Source organism: Tupaia chinensis, unplaced genomic scaffold (assembly GCF_000334495.1).
Source record: "Tupaia chinensis unplaced genomic scaffold, TupChi_1.0 Scaffold000619_1, whole genome shotgun sequence".
NCBI classification, from domain to species: domain Eukaryota; kingdom Metazoa; phylum Chordata; class Mammalia; order Scandentia; family Tupaiidae; genus Tupaia; species Tupaia belangeri.
Window position 1 is genome coordinate 781,159 of NW_006160139.1, and position 9,778 is coordinate 790,936.

The 9,778-nt window shown below is 47.0% G+C and overlaps 1 pseudogene; it reads right to left on the reverse strand.

Moving 5' to 3' along the window:
- Positions 1-1,573: 1,573 nt before the first annotated feature.
- LOC102473892 (protein FAM136A pseudogene) lies at positions 1,574-3,984 on the reverse strand (annotated as a pseudogene).
- Positions 3,985-9,778: the final 5,794 nt, after the last annotated feature.

Below are 9,778 nucleotides of genomic sequence, written 5' to 3' on the forward strand. Positions count from 1 at the left end.
CGGCAATATGTGTTTGTTTTTTTTTTTTTTTTTTTTTTTAATGAAAATGATGACTTCCCCCACCCCCACCCCCCAATGAGGCTGTCTTCATAGTGCTGAATTTAAGCCCTGTGCACAGGGAGCTGGGTCCTGCCTGACTGACTGCAGCTCAGATCCTGGCCTGAATGGTTTGAGAACACCGGGCTCCTGTGTGCGTGTGCTAAACCCTGATTAGATGAAGAAATAAAGGAAGAAGGATTGCAGCGTGGCCACACCCCACACGGCATGCTTTCTCCAAAGTACTTGAAAACGGATTCTGTAGTCCATGACTCACTTGAACTTGCTTTTTTTTTTTTTTTGGAGAGATTTATCACTATAGGGTGCGTGCTCTTGCCAGACAGGCAGAGAGAGACAGAGAGCCAGACAGCGAGAAATCACCCCCCATGGGAGATGGTCATGCCGCAATCCCTTCTCCTCCATTCTCCTCTTGGGATCTTGGGCACCCACGCACATGCACCCGGCGTGCGTTCTAAGCCACCGGGTCCAGGAGGCGAACCGCGGTTGACTACGTGGGAGTCCAGCGACATGGCCATTATGCTAACTGCTGGTTCCCTTGAACTTGCTGTTTCTGAGGGATGAGAGCAGATCCAGTCAGGTCACACTGATTTCTTTTTCTGTGGGAATATAATAACATGTATTGTTATAAATATATAGTCTCCTTGGAGACTGTATTTCCAACATCTTCATCTTCACTATGAAAAAAGTCACAAGGCCTGGTAATCCCTTTCTTCCTTGAGTTCCATTGGAAACCACTGCATCTGCGCCAGCGGGTGGGGTAGTGGTTGAGGTTCCGGACTCCCACATGAGCATGGAGCCCCAGAACTGCAGCCTGAAAATCACACCGGGCATGTGTGTGTATGTGCCCAAATTACCTGAAGAAGGGACTGTGCACGCCATCCTGCCTGGGGGCTTGATTTCTCACTTTCACTTTCACTGCCTGTCTCTCTCAGGAGTACATGTGCCCTAGGGCAAAAACCTTAAAAAAAAAAATACAAACAGAAAAAAGAGAGAAAGAGAAAGGAAGAAAGAAAGAAAGAAATCACAGTATCCTTGAAGTGAAATTTTTAAAAAAGCCACAGAACTTTTACAATGAAATCCTTAACCTGCTTACCTTAACTTGATTTGGAGTCTATTATTTATACCCAAAGAACCTTAGGTAATACTACACAATGAGCCAATAAATTATTTTAACAGCACCAGAAGAATTTTCTGTAGGGATAGAACTGCTTTTGCCTAAGAAAAATACCTAGAAAAGTAGTTTAGGAATTATGGCCAAATTCCTAAGACATAACTTGTCGAGAAATAGCCGAACTATTACAGAAGAGCAGGGATCTGCAGGTGAGAAGGGCAGTGCTGTCTGCGTTTACGTGCAGCTGGGTTCTACCTCTGGGTCGGATATGGGGCCAGATCAGGCTCTGCATGTGGATCTGGAAGGACAAGGGAGGTGTGCAGATGTCCACAAGTGAAGCCTTTCAGGAAAATGAAAGGTGGATCTGGAGGTGGCCTAAAGTCTCTGTAGACCAAGCTCCTGGCCTCAACCTAGAGAGAGCGGGAGAGACTCAGAGCTAATTACCACGGGTCCCATTGATTTAAACCAGTTTGACTTTCATTTCAAAGGATAGGCTAATTCTTTTTTTTTAATATAAGGATTATTTATTTATTTAATTCTATTTGTTATTATTATTATTTCATTTTGACCAGAGAGAGAGAAAGGGAAAGGGAGAAAGCAAGCTGCCAGGTCCAGGACTCGAACTGCAGTCAGTCATGTGGGAACTCAGGGCCTTTAACCATCACGCCACCTGCTGGTCCCTAGGATAGACTAATTCTCATGTTGGTATTACACTTTTTTTTGGCAGCGGGGGGGAGGGGGAATTAAACTTTTTTTGGGGGGGAGAGGTTTTCGCTATAGGGCATGTGCACTTTGCCAGACAGACAGAGAGAGATATAGAGACAGAAAGCGAGAAATCACCCCCCAGGGGGGATGGCCACGCCACAGTCCCTTCTCCTCCATTCTCCTCTCGGGATCTTGGGCATGCACACACACGCGCCCGGCGTGAGTTTTAAGCCACTTGATCCGGGATGCGAACAGCGGTCGACTACGTGGGAGTCCAGCGACATAGCCATTACGCTAACTGCTGGTTCCCAAACTTTATTTTTTAAAAACCAAACCACTAGGAAAATGTATCACAGCCTTGAAACAGCAAACAGGCTATATTTTCATTTCAAGTAATAATCTGACAAAAAGACAAGGAGGTCCTCATGAGAAGGACAAGGTGCCACACTGGGCAGGAATACCGCCTGTTGCGAAGGCCCAGGTGAAAATGACAGTTGGTAATGAGAGACTGCCTCCTTAGCCCTAAGGGGATCCCTGCTGTGCTAGCCAAGTTGCTTATTTATTTATTTCTTTTTTCCGTTGACCTTTCTGTGGCCAGGGCTTGTCTCAGGAGGACTCTGTTGACTAAGAAAGCTGTCCTAGGTTTTGGCTTTCTTCCATTTTGCTCTAGGAAAACCAGGTGTTCCACATTGAGTGCTTCAAACTCTCTTAAGTAACCAGCTGTTCCTCTTTGACTGTTCACTCTTGCAGACTGGTGTGTAGCTGTCACAGCGCGAGTCCCCTTTCCTACTAAGGGCACACTGTTCCTGTGACACTGTCTTGTCATTCTTTGTGGACAGCGTCAGGGCCAACCAGCCAGTGAGTGGGAACCTCTGCTTTGCACACTCGGCATGCTGTCACTTCTGTTTCTCCTGGTCTAAGACGTGCTGTGTAAGAATTTGAAGAAATACACATCCACATCCGATGGCCAGTAAAGGCTGTCCACAAAGAACTGTTTCAGAATTATCATCCAGGCCACTCTCCCCCTACTCCACGTTTGCATCAACTTTATGCCCTTGAATACAACACAAAAGCAAGCAAAACAAAGAGCCAGAGACCTTGTCCCCTTCTAAATTAGTGTCTTCATGAATTTCATTTTACAGCTTATGAAGACGATGCTGTGGTACCACTGGTAAACAGGCCGGCAACAAGTAGAGACGCCCTCCTCAACCTGCACCAGGTCGCAGGCAGCGCGAGGAGGCGGCCGGAATGTCGGTACCTGTGCGGGAAGACTGGCTCCTTGGAGGGCTCTCACTTGGTCAAGGGAGAGTCCTACTGTCGGACAAGCACTTGCCTCCGGAAACGGTTCTAAAACACTCTCTTCTGTGCTCTCCGACCCAAATTGTAGCACCAGTGAGGCAGGAGGAAGCTAGCAAATGGAAGTGGGTAAGGGGCTGGATGGAAAAAACCACTAGGGGAGAAATTCCCCGCCCAAGGTAATATAGGCAGGAGATGGGGGGCGGGGGGAGGTCTAGCTGATTAGGCAACACGGGAAGAATCCGTGGGCCCAGGCATATTTGAAATAGCCAACGAGAAATCAGTGGGCCCGGCCAATGATCAACCGACATAACCTAGATTATAATTTACAAACCTCGCGGAATGCAAGGCCGGGGCCTTTCTAGCTGCCCTTTCTCTGTCTGCTCAGGCCCGCTCAGGCCCGCTCTTACCTCTCTGGAATGTACTTTCACTTGATAAACTGCCTTCTCCTTGCAGTTTGCGTGTTCTGTTCAGTTCTTTGTCTGAAATACCAAGAATCAGCCATCCTCACAGAAGCCTCCTGCAACAGCAGCTGCTTGCTCCCTGTGTCAATAGTCTTTGGCTTTGCCGCTGCAACGCAGGCTGCACCAGGCCAGGCAGTCCTGGACTTGGCCGGCTCCTTGGTCACCACGGCCTGGGCTTGGGCCAGAGGCACAGGCCGCACTGGATGCTCTGGGGCGCCGCTGCGTGGACGCCTGCTTGTCCTCACGGCACCGGGACATGAGGCCCTGCACCTTCCAGATGTCCTCTCGCTCCAGACTCTTCACCATGGAGTACAAGGCTTCCTGCGCCCGGAGCTGCTGCAGCTCTGCCATGGTGGCCCCACGCTGCACCCTGCCAGAGCCCACCTTCTCTCTTCGAGAGATTTTTTCCTATAGAGCACATGTACTTACTGGAGAGAAAGAGAAAAAGAGAAAGTCAGAAAGTGAGACATCACCCCCCGGGGTATGGCCATGCTGCAATCCCTTCTCTTCCACTCTCCTCTCAGGATGCCGGGCACGCACACACACAGGCCAGGTGGAGTTTTAAGCCACCAGGTCTGGAACTCGAACTGCAGTCGACTACCTAGGAGTCCAGCAACATAACCATTGTGCCATCTGCTAGTCCTAGCGTCTCCTTCTTTCTTTCTCTCTCTTGCTTGAATTTGCTTTCTATCATGAGTACAAATTAACTTCAAAAAAAAAAGTCAAGTCAGATGTGAATATGAAGCTAAGGCTGGGTAAACTGTTGGGCAGAGCAGTCAGTACACATGGTGAGCAGCCCCCGTGGGAGGAGGTCCCTGGTGAGCAGACAGGAGGTGGGGAGATCTCCAGGCAGCTGAGAGCCAGAGGTGGCCTTAGGGAACTGCAGCCTGAACGAATGGACGGAGGGACGTTGTGAGGAGCTGGAAGCACCGCCTTCCCCGAGTTTCCACTCGGTGAGAACCCAGTCGCCCTCAGGTGTGGTGACAGACATTTCCTACCTGCCAGGCCCTGTGTGCCACTGATAATTCTGGAACTCGCTCCTATTACCTTACACAGGGTCAGGCCTAAAAATATCAGCCTCCTAAGAAATGTGATACCCGTCCTTGACACCACTACACAAAATCCCCTGCACTTATTCTACTGGGTTCCTCGAGGAACTGCCCAACGACACGCCCACACTCTTTTGCTCCCAGGAGCCACATCTGAAAACGGACCTCATATTTTTTTTTTTCTTTTTTTGGAGAGGTTTTTGCTATAGGGTGTATGCGCTCGCCAGACAGAGAGAGAGAGACGGAGAGATAGAAAGTGAGAAATCACCTCCCAGGGGGGATGACCACACCATAATCCCTTTTTCTCCATTCTCCTCTCGGGATCTTGGGCACGCACGCACACACGCCTGGGGTGAGTTTAAGCCACTGGGTACAGGACGAAAACTGCGGTCGACTACTTGGGAGTCCAGCGACATAGCCATTATGCTAACTGCTGGTCCCCGGACCTCGTACTTTTGACAGGCCTTGGAGCTCCTGGAAGCACTAACCGTCAGAGTGATCACCAGAGCGGGGCAGCTACGGGAGACTCTGTACTTCTGTGAGAAAGGGAGAAGTAACTAGGAGCCGGACCCTGGGTGTGCTACAGAGGATAAATCAAAGGGGTCATTACGCTAACTGCTGGTCCCCGGACCTCGTACTTTTGACAGGCCTTGGAGCTCCTGGAAGCACTAACCGTCAGAGTGATCACCAGAGCGGGGCAGCTACGGGAGACTCTGTACTTCTGTGAGAAAGGGAGAAGTAACTAGGAGCCGGACCCTGGGTGTGCTACAGAGGATAAATCAAAGGGGTCCTCTGCACGTGACAAAACCTCATTTACATAAAGGATGCAGTTTGCCTTCACAGCAGTCCCGTAACAGTTGGCTTAGAGGATTGTAATGATATTAAAATTCTAAGGCTACTAGAAGGAAACCAGTCTCCATGTGGGAATGCTATCACTACTTCCTCAATGCTTTATTGGAATTTTTATCTGATATATGGTAGTCAAAAAAAGCTTTTAGATAGTAACCAAGGATTATGGGTCTTCAGGTATGTGAGCTTGAGAAAGAAAAAAAAAATCCCCCGTCTCATTTTTTCCCATTCATATAATAAAGGGCTCAGATGAAAGGTTTTCTGATATCTCCTTCGGTTCTAAATTCAACGATGCTGTGGAAAAGCAGAGCAAAATAGTAAATATTGGGTCATTGGGAAGATCAGGGCACAGTTTTGCATAGAAACACTTGGCTTTCCTGGTGACCAGAGAGCTAAGATTGGCGTCAGCAGAGCTTGGTGGTACGGTGGGAGACAGGGATGTGACACAGACAGCGTGCAGGCCCAAGATGGAGTCACAATGGCCAAGTTTTCATGAACAAAGAGCTGGCGGCATTAGGACCCAAAACAACGACAGCTAAAGGCAGCAGAGTCTCTTTGGTGACCACATTCTCACAAGAAGTAAGCACTGCTCTAGTCTGCTGTCCCCACGCAGAATGCGCTAAGAAGTCACTCACACCGCCATGCAGCCGTTTTCCACAGCCCATTTCCTTATCAGAAAGCCAGCCCCCCATTCAGATGGTGAGCAGACTTCCCCTGTGATGGCCTGGGTCTGGGGATGGAGAACCAGGCAGTGTGACAGAGGTTAAGGATGAACACATGGAGACTTCAGCGTGGGGATGCCTTCGTTTCTTCTTGTTTTCATTCTGAGATTTGGGAGTATAGGTTTAGCTACGTAGGAGCTCTGTCGGTCATACCCATTTTCTTTGAGCACATACATTTTAGGGGAAAATTTAGAACGCCGTGCCTCAGCTCCCCTTCAGCAGCCCACCCCGGGACCCCTCCGCTGCTGCCCGTGTGGGAGCGACTGTTGTCTTGATAAGCTGCCATGGGGCTCTCCACCGTCTGTGTCTCGGTCTCTGATCCGGGGTGAGAGCAGAACCCAGTCATCCCACTGTCCTGCAGGCGTCCTCAACATTGGGCCTGATCACCTCAACTGCCCGAGCCAATGTGACCTTCAGCCATTCTCACTATTTGTTTGACAAAATTTGTAACTTTTCTAGCTGCAGTTCCCTCATCTCTAACACAGAAAAGTAAAAATAATAGACAATTTAATTGTGTCTGGTTGGGTCAAATGAGATGACAGACGAGATGACTTTGGAAACTACAAAGGTCAGCATAATCGTCACTGTTATTACTGTGATAAAAATGAAAGTGAAGATCCAGCCATGGTGATGGACATGAGAGGGTCCCACTGCACAGGCTGAGGCCGTGTGAGAGGGCTTCGGTTCCAGACCCAGCCTGAAGAGGCCGTGGTCCTGGCTGACAGGGAGGCTGGGCAGGAGAGCTGCCACTCGGCGCGACCCTGACAAGAGTACCTGTCCTCCTCCTTCTCTCTCTCCCATGATCGCTCTCATTAATACATACATACATACATACATACATACATACAATTCCAGCCAACATTCACCTGCTATTCCAAGGTCTATGCATGTGAAAGCTTTTAACCACAACAATCCTGTGGAAGGGTAATATCACTATTGTCATTTTCCAGAGGAGGAAACTGAGGAGGGATGAAATGACAAACCACTGACAGAGGTCACAGCACAGGGGGTGCAGAGCAGCTCAGGGCCTGGCGTCTCTGTCAGCTCTTACAGACTCTCACAGATCCCTGAGGACATGTCTAGACTCAATGTGACCCAACGATGATCAATTCTACTCTTACAGCTTCTTCAGGCATACCCTGAACGGAATATCCTGTCTTTCTTTGGCAAAATTATCCTAAATGACTATGTATTCACAACTCTGTAGCAAAATGTATATGGTTTTAAAAATTTTCCCTAACATGTATTGCTCAAAGAAAATTGGTATGACCAACAGAGCTCCTATGTAGGAAGCTCAGAAAGTCAAAACAAAGTGACAGGAATTAAAAGCGAAAACGTCCCCACACTGAAGTTTCCGTATGTACATCCTCCATCTCTGTGACACTGCCCCGGTTGTTCTCCATCCCCAGGCCCAGCCACCACAGGGGCAAAGTCTCCCCACGGCCCAACTTTGCTCTCCAGCAGAGGCTGTGTTAGTGACTGCCAGGGTGCTATGGCAGAACTTCAAAAGCAGCGGGCAATGGTGTGATTAGCTCAAGTCAGTAAATCTCCTCACCCGGCCCACCAGCAAAGCAGTAGACCGTAAGCTCACTAGCATTTTTCATTTTTCAGCAAAAGATTATTCTTGTGGAATCATGACGCCTGACACTTGACAACACCCAACATAGAATATGTGTGATTTTCTAAGAATGACCGATGAATGGTGAAGAATGATATTAAAGGCATCAGAATTAATTGTGAGAATCCTTGATTTAGAAAGAACTCATACAAATAGGACACACTGGAAAACTCCAACTGACCAATGGTCAAAGAATGGACAACTCAAAATAATTCCACAGGAACTTCGTAAAGTTTTTCTCAAAAAAGCAAGTGTATGGGACCAGCAGTTAGTGCACTGGCTATGTCACTGAACTCCACGTGTGCATGCGTGCCCAAGATCCCCCTGGGAGGAGAAGAATGGAGGAGAAGGGATTGCAGCGTGGCTATTCCCCTGGGGGGTGATTTCTCGCTTTCTGTCTCTCTGTCTCTCTCTGTCTTTCTGGCCAGCACACGCGCCCTATAGCAAAAACTTCTCAAAAAAAAAAAAAAAAAAAAAAGCGAGTGTATGAATATTTTATGTAGGAAAATGTTAAGACAGGTGGGACTGGGTCTAACTTGTGTTACTCACATATGTACTATATATAACTATATAACTGTTCATCATATAATTCTTCCACTGGAATAATTTCTTATGTTAAGCAGCCCTTGAATCTGTCCCCACATCTCATTAGCGATGCTAAACCCTGCTTTGGGTTAAGAGATGATTTTCAGCTTTGACAGAAGCGTTGCGATTTGAAAATTAGTGAGAGTTTTGATTAAAGAATCTCACAAGATAGGGCAGATGTGCGTGTGCACGGGGCACCAGCTCCAGTGTCGTCAAGACAACACCCACGCGTGTTCAAGAGCGTGGCACAATCGAAGTCCAGGAAAGGTGCCCAGTGCTTTTGACATGGATCCTGTGAGCTAGCTGCTTGCAAACCGGGAGTGTTTCTATTCCACCTTTGTAAATTGCCTGTGGGGAAATGTTACAAGTGGATTGCAACTGCTTTGCGATTCTTCTCATCTGCAACATCCCTGACCCAGGCTATACCATCCCTGACCCAGACTATACAACCCCTGTAACTTCCTAAACCCTGGGCCTGGATTTGAGAGCAACAGCTCTGCCCGGACCACCAACCTGGCTTTGTAAACCCGAGCTCTCCTGCCCTCTGCACTTGGTTTCTACGGCACTCCGTGTTTTCCACAGCAAAAGTCCAGAAAACAATTGTTAAGAGACTAAACTAAGGTAAATATACAAAAATGGAAGCTGTTTTGGTTGATATATTTTGAAAGATTAAAAAACCAGTAAATCCAAATATGGTTTTCTTTGGCATAAACTGTTACTTATCATAGTATCATAAATTATTTACAAACATGAGTCACTTCCAACAGGAGTAAAGAGAATTGATGATGACCTCCAGTTCACTATTACTGCAGAGAAAGCAACTCTTCCCTTAGGCTCACGCTGCAGGATGAAAGAAGCCTTTGCCTCATGAGAACATCGCTGTTCCGCCATTCTCTTTCTCTCACCATGGAGTTGAAAATGCAAGATTATATGTGTGTGTGTGTGTGTGTGTGTGTGTATGAAATATGTGTGTGTGTATGAAATATATGTGTGTGTATATATATGTGTGTGTGTGAAATATATATGTGTGTGTATGAAATATATATGTGTGTGAAATATATATGTGTGTGTATGAAATATATGTGTGTATGTATGTATATATGTATATATATGTGTATATATGTGTATATATGTATGTGTATGAAATACATTGTGTATATGTGTATACATGTGCATATATATGTGTACATATATGTGTATATATGTGTGTATGAAATATATGTGTGTATGTGTGTATATATGTGTATATATGTGTGTATGTATATATATGTGTGTATGTGTGTGTATATGTGTATGTGTGTGTGCATATATGTGTGTGTGTG